This window comes from Mus pahari, chromosome 17 (assembly GCF_900095145.1).
Source record: "Mus pahari chromosome 17, PAHARI_EIJ_v1.1, whole genome shotgun sequence".
Taxonomy (NCBI): domain Eukaryota; kingdom Metazoa; phylum Chordata; class Mammalia; order Rodentia; family Muridae; genus Mus; species Mus pahari.
The window spans coordinates 12,834,402-12,850,865 of NC_034606.1; positions in this window are offsets into that span (position 1 = coordinate 12,834,402).

The following is a 16,464-nucleotide window of genomic DNA, read 5'->3' on the forward strand; positions in this document are numbered from 1 at the left end:
TTATCATACAGATCTTTCACAGGCTTAGTTAGAGCCACACCAAGGTATTTTATATTATTCGTGACTATTAAAGGGTGTTGTTTCCAGAATTTTTTTTCTCAGCCTATTTGCCTTTTATGTAGAGGAAGGTCACTTATTTGTTTCAATTAATTTTATATCCAGTTACTTTGCTGAAGTTGTATATCAGGTTTAGGAATTCTCTGGTGGAACTTTTGGGGTCTCTTAAGTATACTGTTACATCATCTGCATATAGTGATATCCTAAATTCTTCCTTTCTAATTTGTATCCCCTTTATCTCCTTTTGTTTAATTGCTCTGGCTAGGATTTCAAGTACTATATTGAATAGGTAGGGAGAGAGTGGGCAGCATTCTCTAGTCCTGATTTTAGTGGGATTGTTTCAGTTTTCTCTCCATTTAGCTTAATGTTGGCTACTTGTTTGCTGTATATTACTTTTACTATATTTCAGTATGGGCCTTAAATTCTTATTTTTTTCCAAGACTTTTACTGTGTAGGAGTGTTGAATTTTGTGATATAATTTCTCAGCATCTAATGAAATAACCATGTGGTTTTTTTTCTTTGAGTTTGTTTACGTTGTAGATTACATTGACAGATTTTTCATATTGAACCATTTCTGTATCCCTGAGATGAAGCCTATTGATCATGATAATTGATCATTTTGCAAGGCTTTTTTTTTTTTTTTGGTTTTTCAAGACAGGGTTTCTCTGTATAGCCCTGGCTGTCCTGGAACTTACTCTGTAGACCAGGTTTGCCTCAAACTCAGAAATCCACCTACCTCTGCCTCCCAAACGTTGTACATCGTGGTGCGCACTAGGCTCCGCACCACGATGTACAACGTCCACAAGCAGAAGTTAATCTGATCCTGATTTAACTTTAGTACCAGATATCTGTCTAGAAAATTGTCCATTTAATCCAGGTTTTTCAGTTTTGTTAAGTATAGACTGTTGTAGTAGTATTCTGTTGTTATGTCTCCCTTTTCATTTCTGATTGTGTTAACCATGCCTTCTAGTCGGTCTAAGGGTTTATCTATTTGGTTGATTTTCTGAAAGAACCAGCTCCTGGTTTGGTTGATTCTTTGTATATTTTTTTTTTGTTTCTATTTGTTTGATTTCAACACTGAGTTTGATTATTTCCTGTTGCCTACAACTTTTGGGTGAATTTGCTTCTTTTTAATCTAGAGTTTTCAAGTGTGCTGTCAAGCTGCTAGTGTGTGCTCTCTCTAGTTTCCTTTTGGAAACACTCAGAGCTATGAGTTTTCCTCTTAGGGCTGCTTTCATTAAGTCTCATAAGTTTAGGGAAGTTTTCCCTTCATTTTTCATTAAGCTCTAAAATGTTTTTAATTTCTTTATTTCTTTATTTCTTGACCAAGTATCATTGAGTAGAGTGTCATTCAACTTCCACGTTCATGTGGGTTTTCTTTTGTTGTTGTTGTTTTGTTGTTGTTGTTGTTGTTTGTTTGTTTGTTTGTTTGTTTTGGTTTTGGTTTTCAAGTCAGAGTTTCTCTGTGTAGCCCTGGCTGTCCTGGAACTCACTCTGTAGACTAGGCTGGCCTCGAACTCAGAAATCCACCTGCCTCTGCCTTCCAAGTACTGGGATTAAAGGTATGTGCCACCACTGCCCAGCTCATGTGGGTTTTCTATTATTTATTTTGCTATTGAAGAGGAGCATTGGTCTATGTTGATCTGATAGGATGCATGGCATTGTTTCAATCTTCTTGTATCTGTTGAGTTCAGTTTTGGAGAAGGTACCATGAGGTGCTGAGGAGATATATCCTTTTGTTTCAGGATATAATGTTCTGTATATATGTTAAGTCCATTTGTTTCATAATGTCTGTTAGTTTCACTGTGTCTCTGTTTATTTTCTGTTTCCATTATCTATCCATGGATGATGGTGGGTTGTTGAAGTCTACCACTATTATTGTGTGTAGTGCAATGTGTGCTTTGAGCTTTAGTAAAGTTTCTTGTATGAATATAAATGCCCTTGCATTTGGAGCATAGATGTTAAGAATTGAGAATTCATCTTGGTAGAGTTTACCTTTATGAGTATGAAGTGTCCCTCCATATCTTTTTTTGATAACTTTAGGTTGAAAGTCGATTTTATTCTATGTTAGAATGGTTACTTCATCTTGTTTCTTGGGACTATTTACTTAAAATTTTGTTTTCGAGTCCTTTACTATGAGGTGGTGTTTGACTTTGTCACTGAAGTGGGTTTCCTGTATTCAGCAAAATGTTTGGTTTTATTTATATAACCAGTTTATTTGTCTATTTTTATTGGGGCATTGAGTACATTGATATTAAGAAATATTAAGGAAAATTAATTGTTGCTTCCTCTTATTTTTGTTGTTAGAGTTGGAATTCTGTTCATGTGGCTGTCTTCTTTTAGTTTTTTTGAAAGATTACTTTCTTGCTTTTTGAAGGAAAAGTTTTACTATGAAAGAGTAGCATATTTTACCAAATGCTTTTTCAGCATCTAATGAGATGATCATGTGATTTTTTTTTTCTGTGAGTTAGTTCATATAATGAATATCCATTAAGGATTTTTGTATAATGAACCAACTTTGCATCCCTGTGATGAAGCCTCCTTGATCATAGTGAATATATATATATATATATATTCATAAACAAAATAGGTCTGAAGTTATTTTTGTTGCACCATTTTGTGGTTTCGACATCAGAGTAACTGTGACTTGTAGAATGAATTCAGTAATCATCTTTCTATCTCTATTTTACGGAATAGTTTGAGAAGTGTTGGTATTAGTTCTTTGAAGGTCTGGTAGATTTCTGCAATAAAGCCATCTGGACCTGGGCTTTTTTGGGGAGAAGGGGTTCATGATTTCTTCTATTTCATTAGGACATATAGGCTGGATTAGATGCTTTATCTTCTTTTTACCAGCTTGGTTCATGGTATCTGTCCAGAGAATCATTGCTTTCACCTTGATTTTAACATTTTGTTGAGTATAGGCTTTTTCAGTAGAATATGAAGATTTGTTTTTTAATTTCATCAGTTTCATTTGTTGTGTTTCCCTTTTCAATTCTGATTTTGTTAATTTGGATATTGTTTATGTGCCCTTTAGTTAGTTTCTCCAGGGGTTTATCTATCTTATTTTCTCGAAGAACCACTTCCTGTTTTTACTGATTCTTGGTATAGCTCTGTTTCTATGTGGCTGATTTCAGCCCTGAGCTTGACTGTTTCCTGCAGTCTACTCCTCTTTAGTGTATCTGCTTCTTTTTGTTCTAGAGCTCTCAGGTGTGCTGTTGTAGGATCTCTCCAACTTCCTTGCCATGTCACTTAGTGCTATGAATTTTCCTCTTAGCACTGCTTTCACTGTGTCACATAAATTTGGGAATACTGTATCAACATCTTCTTTGAATTCCAGGAATTCTATATTTTCTTCCTTTATGTCTTCCCTGTCAAGTTATCATTGAGTAGAGGTTATTCAGTTTCCATATATATGAGTCTTTTTTGTTTGATTGTATGTTTTTACTTAATCCACGGTGATCTGATAGAATGCATGGAATTATTTCAACCATCTTGAGTCCGTTGAGGCTTGTTTTATACCCAATTATATGCTCAATTTTGAGAAGGTACCATGAGGTGCTGAGAAGAAGGTCTATTTGCTTTTTTATGGTGAAATGTTTTGTATATATCTGTTAAACCCATATGGTTCATAACCTCTATTAGTTTATCTGTGTCTCTATTTAGTTTCTGTTTCAATAACTTGTCCATCAGTGAGAGTGGGGTGTCTAAGTATCCCACTATTATTGTTTGGCATTCAATGTCTATTTTGAGCTTTAGTAAAGTTTCTTTTATGAATATGGGTGCCCTTGCATTTGGGGCATAGATGCTAAGAATTGAGACTTTCTCTTGGCAGATTTTTCCTTTGATGAGTATTAAGTGTCCTTCCTTATCTAAATGGATAACTTTTAGTTGAAAGTCTATTTAATGGATAATAGGATGATTTGTTTCTTGGGACCATTTTCTTCTGCCTTTGTTATTTAGGTGTGTTTCTTATATGCAGTAAAATCCTGGATTATGGTTGAATATCCAGTCTTTTAATGTATGTATTTTTATTGGTGAATTTCATTGATATTGAGAGATATTAAAGGCTAATGATTTTTTGTTCTTGTTATGTTTTTGTAGGTAGCATTATGTGTACATGATTCTGTCTTTTTGGTCCTTGTTGTGAGATTATTAATATCTTGTTTTTTCTTTGGTATACGTATCCTTTTCTAGAGCTTTCCTTCTAGAATACTCCATAGGTTTAGATTGGTAGATAGATATTGTTTGAAGTTGGTTTTGTTCTGGAATATTTTGACGTTTCCATCTAAGTTTTGCAGATTATAGTAGCTTGGGCTGCCATTTTTGTCCCCTTAGGGTCTTCATGATCTCTGTCCAGGTTATTCTTGCTTTTAGTGTCCCTGGTGTAATTCTGATAGATCTGCCTTTATATATTTCTTGGTATTTTTCACCTATACCTTTTAATATTATTTCTATGTTCTGTGCATTTAGTGTTTCTATTATTATATGACCAGAGGATTTTCTTTTCTAAGTCAAATCTATTTGGTATTCTATAGGCTTCTTTTTTTCCCCCAATTTTTATTAGGTATTTACGTCATTTACATTTCAAATGTTATCCCCAAAGTCCCCTATACCCTCTCCCCTTTTTGCTCCCCAACCCAGCCACTCCCACTTCTTGCCCCTGGTGTTCCCCTGTACTGAGGCATATAAAGTTTGTAAGACCAAGGGGCCTCTCTTCCCAATGATGTCCGACTAGGCCATCTTCTGCTATAGATATAGCTAGAGACACAAGCTCTGGGGGCACTGGTTAGTTTATAAAATATACTTAATAAAAATACAAATATTGTGATTGGTACAATTCAGTTATTTTCATATTAACACCTTTATATTTTCAAATATGTCTCTATAAACTACATAACATCTTTTGTATCTCTTTCAATTTTCTCCAATCACAGAGCACTGAAGAATAATAGCAATTTATATAGAATAGCTTGAAGTTATATTACATTCATTTTCAGAATTTGCACATTACTTTCTTGGATATTGTAATTCACTGCTTTAATAAGTACAAAAATAAAGGGAGCATATACTATTTAAAATCTCACTTATTATCCAAAGATTTCTAATAAAAACTAATGAAGTTTTGCTTCCAAAGGCAATTTTACTGTCTAAAATTTTCAGTTTCTAGCAACACATAGGCAAAATAAACAAAATTTTTAAGGCTATTGGGTAAGGATCACTATTGCAGTTGCAAATTGATGTGGCTACATATTAATAAATTCAAATTCTTTCAATGGAAATATACAAATATCAAATTGTTTTTGCCAATTATGGTACTCTTAATATCCAAGGTCAAAACTAATAATTAATTGAGTCAGTATGTATTCCTTTATTTATGCAAATTATACTAATATATGTAATATCCTTATCTGGTACAAGAAGCAAATTAATCTCCTCGATTTATGTATAATGAGTATAACTATTAATCTATGGCTACTTTATTGTTGAGAAATTTTCTTCCAATTTACAAAGAAACTAAATTTCTTACCATTTTGATAATAATCTCATCTTTTGAGCTAATAAATTAAATGAGAACTTTTTGTAGTTTTCTGATTTCAAAGACTACTTACTCCATGATTTTTACTCACATTTGAAACTTTAGAGCTGGGAACAGCAAATTAAAGATACCATGGTATTTGTCTTTGTAAGTCTAGGCTATATTGTTTAATATAATCTCTTCTGGGTTATGCCATTTCCATCAAATATATTATTATTCCAATTTCATTACAGCAGAATAGAATCCCATTGTATGTACTCCATTTTCATTATTCATACATTTGAGGAAAGATATTTTTGTTTCCACTTTTAGCTATTTTGAATAGGGCAACAGGAGCACTACTAAGCAAATATCTAAGGAGTAAGTGGTTGAGTCCTTTGGGTATATGCTAAAGAATGGATAATATGAAAGATTTGTTTTTAGATTCTGAGACTTTTCTATACTAATTTTAGAGTAGCTGAGCCAATTTTCATTCTTACCAAAAGTCACAGAGGCTACTTTTCCCACTCAATCATCCTAGAAATTGTTATTGGTTGTTTTATTGATTTAAAGGTATAATGAAAAATTTGTCTTGTTTAAATTTAATTTCCTTAATTACTAAAGATGATAAACAAAATTCAATACCCCTTCATGGTAAAAGTCTTGGAAAGATCAGGAATTCAACACCCATACATAAACATAGTAAAGGCAATATATAGCAAACCAGTAGCCAACATCAAACTAAATGGAGATAAACTTGAAGCAGTCCCATTAAAATCAGGGATGAGACAATGCTGCCCACTCTCTCTCTACCTATTGAATATAATACTTGAAGTCCTAGCCAGAGAAATTAGACAACAAATGGAAGAAGTCAACATATCACTATTTGTAGATATGGTAGTATAGTTCAGGGACCTCAAAAATTCCACCAGAGAACTCCAACAGCTGAAAACAACTTCAGCAGTGGTTGGATATAAAATTAACTAAAACAAGTCAGCAGCTTTCCTCTACTCAAAGGATAAGCCAGGTGATAAAGAAATTAGTTTAAATGACACCCTTCACAATAGTCACAATAATATAAAATACCTTGGTGTGACTCTAATCAAACAAATGAAAAATCTGTATGACAAAACCTTCAAGTTTCTGAAGAAAGAAATCAAAGTTCCCAGAAGATGGAAAGTTCTCCCATGCTCATGGAATGGAAGAATTAATAGAGTAAAAATGGATATCTTGCCTAAAGCTATGCACAGATTCAATGCAATCCCCATCAAATTTGACAGTGGAAAAAGGACAGCATATTCAACAAATGGTGCTGGTTTAATTGGTGTTCAGCAGATTGAAGAATGAAAATTGATCCATATTTACCTCATTTTACAAAGTTCAAGTGCAAGTTGATCAAGGACGTTAATATAAAACCTGATACACTGGGAGGGAGAAGAATTCAATCACAAGTAGTGAGGGATGGAGGCACCTGGGATTGAAAGTGGACAGGGAGGGGGACGGGGTGTGAAGAGGGAACTTGATGTGGTATTGGGTGAGGGAAAAAGGACTGACTGACGCACTGAGGGCCAGCAGAAAGAATGGAAACTGGCAACCTCAGGAGGTAGGAGATTGGTGGGACCCTCCAGAATGCACCAAAGACCTGGCAGGTGAGAGACTCTCAGGACTCAAAGGGTGCAACCGTAGATGAAATGCCAGACTATAGGGAGAAGGAACTTAGAGAACCTACCTCCATCAGGAAGACAGGGTATCAAGTGAGGGATGGGGTTGCCATCTCAAAGTCACAATTCTGACCCATAATTGTTCCTGTCTGAAAGAATTACAAGGATGAAAATGGAGAGGAGCCTGAGGAAAAGAAGGTCCAGCAAGAGGTCAAAAGAGGGATCCAGCTCTCAGGGAGGAAGTCCCAAGGCCTGACACTATTACTGAGGTTAAGGACCACTCACAAAAAGGGACAGAGCATGACTACAATCCAGAAGTTCCAACAAGCAGCTGATGGAGTCAGTGGCAGATATTTGCACCCAAACAATTGAAAAAAGCATGTGACCCTTCTTGTTGAATTAGGGAAAGACTGCAAGAGGCAGAGGAGGAAGAGAGCGACCCTGTAGGAGGACTAACAGTTTCAATTAATGAGGACTCCAGGATCTCTCAAACACTGGGCCACCAAACAGGAAGCATACACCAGCTGATATGAGATCTCCAACATGCGTACAGCAGCAAACTGCCAGGACTGTGTTGATTCAGAGATGATGCACCTAAGCCTCAAGAGACTGGAGGCCCCAGGGAGTACAGAGGTCATGTGTGTGTGTGGGGGGGGTAGGGACATCCTCATGGAGACAGTGGGGTGGGAAGGAGGTATGGGATGTGGAGGTGTAGGAGGGTAGACAGAGCAGGAAATAAAATATGGAGTGTAATGTAAATAAATAAATAAATAAATGATAAATAAATAAGAAAAAATGGAGCACAGAGCTAAATAAACAATATCAATAGGCCAGAAAACATCTAAAGAAATGTTCAACATCTTTAGTCATCAGGGAATTGCAAATCAAAAAGACATTGAGATTCCACCTCACATCAGTCAGAATGGCAAAGGCCAAAACTCAGGTGGGAACAGATACTTGTGAGGATGTATACAAAGAAGAACACTCCTGAATTGTTGGTGGGACCACTAGCTGGTACAACCACTCTGGAAATCAGTCTGGCAGTTCCTCATAAAATTGGACATAGTACTACCTGAGGACCCAGCTATACCATTCCAGGCATATAAGCAAAAGATGCTAAAACATAAAACAAGGACACACAGTCTATTATGTTTAGAGCAGCCTTATTTGTAAAAGCCAGAACATAGAAGAACCCACATGCCCTTCAGTGGATGAATGGATACAGAAAATGTGGTACATTTACACAATGAATTACTTCTCACCTATTAAAAACCATGAATTCATGAAATCATTACACAAATGAATAGAACTAGAAAATATCCTGAGTGAGGTCACCCAGTCCCAAAAGAAAACACATTGTATGCACTCACTGATAAGTGGATATTAGTCCAAAAGCTCAGAATACTCAAGATACAATTCAGAGACCACATGAAGCTCAAGAAGAAGGAAGGCTAAAGTGTGGATGCTTCAGTCCTTCTATGAAATGGGAATAAAACACTCATAGGAGGAAGTTCAGCGAGAACTTTGATTTCTTTCTTCAAAAACTTGAAGGTTTTGTCATACAGATTTTTCATTTGTTTGATTAGAGTCACACCAAGGTATTTTATATTATTGTGACTATTGTGAAGGGTGTCATTTAAACTAATTTCTTTATCACCTGGCTTATCCTTTGAGTAAGGAAAGCTGCTGACTTGTTTTAGTAAATTTTATATCCAACCACTGCTGAAGTTGTTTTCAGCTGTTGGTTTTCTCTGGTGGAATTTCTGAGGTCTCTGAATGATACTACCATATCTACAAATAGTGATATGTTGACTTCTTCCATTTGTTGTCTAATTTCTCTGGCTAGGACTTCAAGTACTATATTCAATAGGTAGGGAGAGAGTGGGCAGCTTTGTCTCATCCCTGATTTTAATGGGACTGCTTCAAGTTTATCTCCATTTAGTTTGATGTTGGCTACTGGTTTGCTATATATTGCCTTTACTATGTTTATGTATGGGTGTTGAATTCCTGATCTTTCCAAGACTTTTATGATGAAGGGGTGTTGAATTTTGTCAAATGTTTTCTTAGCATCTAATGAGTTCATTATTTGGGTTTTCTTTCTTTGAGTTTGTTGATATAGTGGGTTAGGTTAATGGTTTACATATATTGAACCATACCCACATTCCTGGGATGAAGCCTACTTGATTATGATGGATGAATGTTTTGATGTATTCTCGGTTTCAGTTTGTGAGAATTTTACTGCAATTTTTACATCTATTTAAGGGAAATTATTCTGAAGTTCTCTTTCTTTTTTGGATCTTTGTGTGATTTAGGTATAAGCATTATTGTGGATTCCTAGAACAAATCTGGTAGTGTTCCTTCTCTTTCTATTTTGTTGAATAGTTTGAAGAGTGTGTTTTGTTTTCTTTGAAGGTCTGATAGGTACTTTGTTGTGACAATGAGCAATTACAGTAGGTTTTTTTCAATCCTAAATATCACTGTAATTCATTTTCACTGGAGTGAACACAATGAGTGAGGTTTCTTTTTTTCTGTATATAATTTCTTGAGTTTTCTAGTATGTCAAACTGAAAGTGTTTCATTGACTATCATAAACTCTAATTGAATTCAAGTATCAATTTTCTTGTTAAAATTTATAATTCACGAATTAAGATATAAACTTATAATCTCGGATACTGGTTGTCTTAGGGTTTTACTGCTGTCAACAGACATCATGTGCAAGTCAACTCTTATAAGTATAGCATTTAATTTTGGCTGGCTTACAGGTTCAAAGGTTTAGTCCATTTATCATTAAGGCAGGACCATGGCAGCATCCAGGTGGACTTGGCTCAGGAGGAACTGGGAGTTCTACATCTTCATCTGAAGACTGATAGAATAGTACCATCCAGGCAGCTAAGATGAGGGTTTTAAAGCCCACACCCACAATGGTATACCTACTTCAACAAGGCCACACCTACTCCCACTGGTTCACACCTTCTAATCCCACAGGTGCCACTCGCTGGGCCCAACATATACAAACCGTAATACTGGTCCAGAGGGTACACAGAAAATATTTATAACAAAGCAAAGGAACTACAGTTCTATAATTCTGGAGGTAGATGTAGAAGACTTAGGAATACAAGTTCATTTTCAGATTTACAAACTTGGAGGCCAATATAGGTTTACCTGAGATCCTATCTCAATAACATGATCACTAATATGAGAAAAAAATAAACAAAAGCAAACAAATGGCCTTTTGAACTTACAGCTAATACAATTTAAATATAATAGTCTTGCATATAAACACAGGAGTTGTTTTGTTTTTTCTTTCCTTTTTATCTTTTATCTTTTCTTTTCTTTACTTTTGTTTTTTTAGATTACAGATGTTTATCTTTAAACTACATTTTTGCTCCTACATATTTCATTTCAAAAAATTAGGTAAAGTGTCAGTATCTTGTTAGGGATATTTAGTATTGCTTTTCAAGAGAAAGGACAACTATTACTACATTCCTAAGATCTCAAAATGACATCATGTGTACAGTTTTCATTTGTCTAGTTGTAGTATTTCATGGAAAATTTCTACAACTATGATCTAAGTGCTTCCTGATTGAAAGCAGGGACCACATTGGTATAATATTTTCTAGTCAACCCTTGGTATTTACCTTAATCTCACTGAAATGTGAATCAAGTATAATGGGAATATATACCTGGCAGTAGAATATTGTGCAAGTGCAAATGTATGTTTTCTGGAATGTTGTATCAATAAGTGGTAGCCCTTATGATTTTACTTTATTACCGTATCAGCTCAGGAAAGACCTAGGAAAATATTCTGCAGAGGCTTTTAGAAATATTTTCTTAACATCTTGTCTAAATAAGTTATAGAAATAAACAACAGGAATGGCTACATTGAATGTTCTAGAAATATCCTGGAAGTAACCAACTTCTAAAAATATTATTTTAACCTATGTTTTAGGAATATAGAAGCTGAAATATATTAAGTAATGGTCTCTTTAGTCACTTATATCTTAAGAAAATTTTATTTTCAAAATTTACACTTATTCAAGAATCCATCATTAATCTATAGACAGGTATAGTGGAATTATGATTTTCTTTAGTATATATTAATGAGAAGGATTGAGATTTATTTGCTGAATTCTTACTTTAAGTGAATGGCATTTCAATTTTGTATATTTTGCAAGTTATACTTACTTTATTTCATATAATATATACCAAAACCAAACACACAATAAAGAAAATATTTAAGTTTACAAACTAACAAGAACTTCTGTATCATAAAAACCATAATAATAAAGGCTATTTCAAAGCACATACCATGTTAGGTGCATCTGTATTCATAGATATCACAACTTTTTTTGTTATTTTTGTGAATGATGTCCAGATTAGATATCATCTACACAGTATCCAAAAAGATATAGGAGTTTAGGTCTCCCATATTTCTATAAAAAAATGATTAAAATTGTTCAATATTATCAGTAACTCTTGTACTCAATATTATTTTCTTGAAGATTACACTTTTACTCAAAATTAATGCTGACATGTCATTTTTGAATATCCAATTATTACTGGCCTGTACTTTATGTCCTTTAATTTGTCATGATTGATCATTTATTGCAAATTTCACATAAATTAACACAAAATTCTCAGTCAATAATATAGCAACCTAGAATTTATGTTCCTTTATTTTATCAAAGGTAGTAGTTTTGCATTGCAAGTTGCATAATATTCAACATTTCTTTACATGAAATGAATAATTGTAACATAAAACTTAGAATCTCTACAGATATTTCTTAGTATAATGAATTAAATGGCAAGGATTAAGGCTTGCTGTCCTTATACTTAATAGATCTGCTCCCTCTGCCTTTATTATTTGAAGGAAAATTTCCTTATGTTTAAGAGAGGGAGATAAGTAAAGTAGTCCAGTAGAGACAGAAAGAACATCATTCTAAAGATTTACAACTATTTATCTTGGTGTGATCTTTCTTGGCTCTTATCCCAGAATTTTTACTGTGAATATTAATAGTCTGTCAGGACTTTTGACCTGGATATAGTTAGCTGCTTCTAAAAGTTTAATACTTTCTGCAATTGAATCATTTTTTTACATTTTATTAATTGCTACTGCAGATTTTATGGATTTGAGGAATTGGTTTTCAAAAGAAAAAGACAATGAGCAGGGTATTCGTCTCTGTCTAGACTATGTAATGCATCACAAAGAGATCAAAAAATTAGCTATACAAAATCTGTCTCATTACTCATTTGTCTCAGGATTTCTATCACATTAACTCTGTATTAAAACCTGGTTTAGATAGAGAATATAGATCTCATGAAACAGATTCAATATATCAATTTCTTCACAACACAAGAAATTACTCAAGCAGTATAGAACACAAGTCCTGGAATAATTTCAGTTACTGATTAAGGTATTGTGTTGTCATTTATTAGTTTGCAATTCAATACTTCATAATTGGTTATAGATAATCATAATTCTCCTTATTCCAGAATTATATTCTTTACAAATTTTGTAGGTAAAAAAAAAGTAAAGAAAAGAAAAAATAAGAAAATATAGATTTTGAATTCATTTGTGAATATCAGTATAATGTTATGCTAGGAAGAACTTTTTTACCAGTGTCCAGAGATCTAGATCCATATCAAGGGTAATAATATTAAGGGATATTCATTTGTTCACAGTAGAGTTATATAATGGTATAAACATTTTTAAGATATTCCGAGTTTAAATGCTCCCACCAATACTAAACATATATCTTTGTTAAGTCCAGAAATCATATTCCATTATTAACTTTAATTAGTTGAATACATTTATGTACACAAAAACCTACATGTAGATGTTGTCAAACGATGTATTCATTATTACTAACTGTGTCAGTCACCAACACACCATTATGAAAGTCTTCAGATAAAATAAACTGGTATATAGAGAGAACAGAGTATTATTTCATGCTAAAAATGATATAGTATTAGGCCATGAAAAGCTATGAGGTATCTCAAATACACAACAAAGAGAAAGAAAAAATTCTGGAAAATATACATATTGAATGAATTTGTTGACAATGTAAAACTATGGAGGTTGGGAAAAATATTAGTTGATGCCTAGCTTTATAGACAAGGCAGACTGTTAGGAAGAACATAGGGTTTGTATAATCAGTGTTATCTACATGAAATTGCATGACTGAGTACAGAATATACATCAGTGAGAGAATAAGTCACATGTATTGTGAAATTTGAATGATTACATAATGTCAATAAAGAGGATCAATCTTACTTAGGAAAACATGTTTTAAATAGATTGCTATAAAGAACTAACAATTCTAGAGATTATTTTGAGTTTTCTCATTGGTTTTTTTAGGCAGTTTTCTCATTGATTTTTTTTTTGTCTTAAAACTCTTGTATGTGAACCATAACTCCCATAAAATCACCATAATGAAGTTATCATAAAAGCAACCAACATTATGGGAAATTGATTTTCCAAAACAAAGGAACAGTTAATCATTACCTAATCCCACTACTCTTGGTCTGCGTATGCAAGTCCAAAGAAATAGATATGAATTTTTAATTAAAGCACTGAAATAGGTTCTCTGCAGCAGCAAAATATTGCTATCCATCATTCTAAGGAATAAAAATTAATTTCAAATTCTACCATTCTTAGGCAAGCTAACAACAGTAGTATTTGTACATATAAGAATACATCATATATTTATTTGATGAGAAGTTTTGTAATGAAAAATTGTAAACATAGTTATATTTGTGACATTTGATGTTTTCCTTTTCTAGAAAATACTGAAATGGAAATCATGATGAAATCTATGATTCATAATCAAGGGCAGTAAAAACATCACACTAACAAATCACATAAAATACATACATATATGAATATACCTTGAGCATAATCTGGAAATAAACAACATGATTAAATATGATTAAATCTCCTCTATATTATTATTTTCATTATTATTGTTATTTTATCTCAATCATCCACAAGCTGTATAATAAATTATTGCTGACCTAATAAAATAATTTGGTTTTCTTCATATTTTTATGATCCATGAGGGCTACAAATAATTAAATTGATATACCATACAATGGAGAGCATCTTTGGGAAATAAAATATAAAAGCTATATGCCATACTGTGGAATACTTAAATATGTATATTTTTAAATTATTATCATTAAAGTAATTAATTTTCATTGTTTTTCTCATTTATCTGCTCTAGAAAGGACTTGAAATTTGTTGACTTGAGAAAAGGTATAGGATTTGAAGCATCTCAGTTCATTCTAAAAAGGTTGTATATCTGTGAAGTAATACCCAGATTAGGACACAATAATATAGCAAAAATTTTGATTAAAAACTTGATGAAAATAAATGCAAACAAAAGAAATAAGATACTAAGTCAATTACATAGTAAACATGATTTTATTCCAAAGAGACAACTTTGGGTTAACTTATAAAAAAATGATGAAATATATATGAATAACATAACTATAGACTCAGAAAATTGTTTGGCAAAATTTGTTATCCTCCATGATGAAGCTCTGGAAAACATGACTAATAGAAATATCAGACATCAGATAATTATAAACTATAAATGCTGAGCCCATAGAAAGTATTGGAAGCTGGGAGTGGCGGCGCAAGCCTTTAATCCCAGCGCTCAGGAGGCAGAGACAGGCAGATTTATGAGTTCGAGGACAGCCTGGTCTACAAAGTGAGTTCCAGGACAGCCAGGGCTATCCAGAGAAACCCTGTCTCGAAAAACAACAACAACAACAAAAAAGTATTGGAAAATTGAAAAACGCTGAAAGAATATCCTTTGAAATTGGGTTTGAGAGGAGAGGTGCCCACCCAGGAGGGCTCTCACTGCCTGAGCTGGTGAGGGTGCCATCTTTGCTCCAGGTCGCTCAGGGACCAGTCTACACTGGTGAGAGTGAGGACTGCATATGCTACACAGCTTCTGGGACAGGTAGAAGCAACACAGCTTCTGGGACAGAACACCTTCCCTGCCAGAGGAGAGGTGGCCACCTGGGAGGGCTCTGTCCACCAAAGCAGGTGAGAGAGCCATATTGTGTCCAGGGTCACTCGGAGACTAGTCTTTGCAGGTGAGTGTGCAAACTGCAGAGGCAACACATCTTTTGGGACAGGTCCCATTTTGGTCCTACATCTTCAGCTAGGAGGCAGGTCTGAACACCAGAACTCTGTACAACTTCCCTGCCAGAGGAGAGCTTGACTGCAGAGAGTACTCTGACCACTGAGACTCAGGAGAGAACTGGAACACAGGACTGCTGACAGAGGCTAACAGAATCACAGGAGGAACAAGCTCCAACCAGAAACAACTATAACGGCTAATGCCAGAGATTGCCAAATGGTGAAAGGCAAACATAAGAATGTTACTAACAGAAACCGAGACCACTCACCATAATCAGAACCCAGCACTCCAACATCAGCCAGTCCTGGATAACCCAACCTACCAGAAAAGCAAAACTTGGATTTAAAGACATATCTCCTGATGGTAGTAGAAGATTTTAAGAAGGGCATTAATAACTCACTTAAAGGAGAACACTGCGAAACAGGTAGAAGCCCTTAAAGAATTACAGGAAAACATTGCTAAACAAGTAGAAGTCCTTAAAGAGGAAACACAAAAATCCCTTAAAAAATTGCAGGAAAACACAACCAAACAGGTGATGGAATTGAACAAAACCATCTAAGACCTAAAAAGGGAAGTGGAAATAATAAAACACACACACACACACACACACACACACACACACACACACAGTAAAACAACTCTGGAGATAGAAACCGTAGGAAAGAAATCAGGAACTATAGATGCAAATGTCAGCACCAGAATATAAGAGATGGAAGAGAGAATCTCAGGTGCACAAGATTCCATAGAGAAAATGGGCACAACAATCAAAGAAAGTGAAAAAATGCAAAAAGACTCTAACTCAAAACATCCAGGAAATCCAGGAAACAATGAGAAGACCAAACCTACGGATAATAGAAGTAGATGAGAATGAAGATTTTCAACTTAATGGGCCAGAAAATATCTTCAACAAAATTATAGAAGAAAACTTCACTAACCTAAAAAAAGAGTTGCCCATGAACATACAAGATGCCTACATAACTACAAATAGACTGAACCAGAAAAGAAATTCCTCTGAGATAAAAAATCAGAACAACAAATGCACTAAATAAAGATAGAATATTAAAAGCAGTAAGGGAAAAGG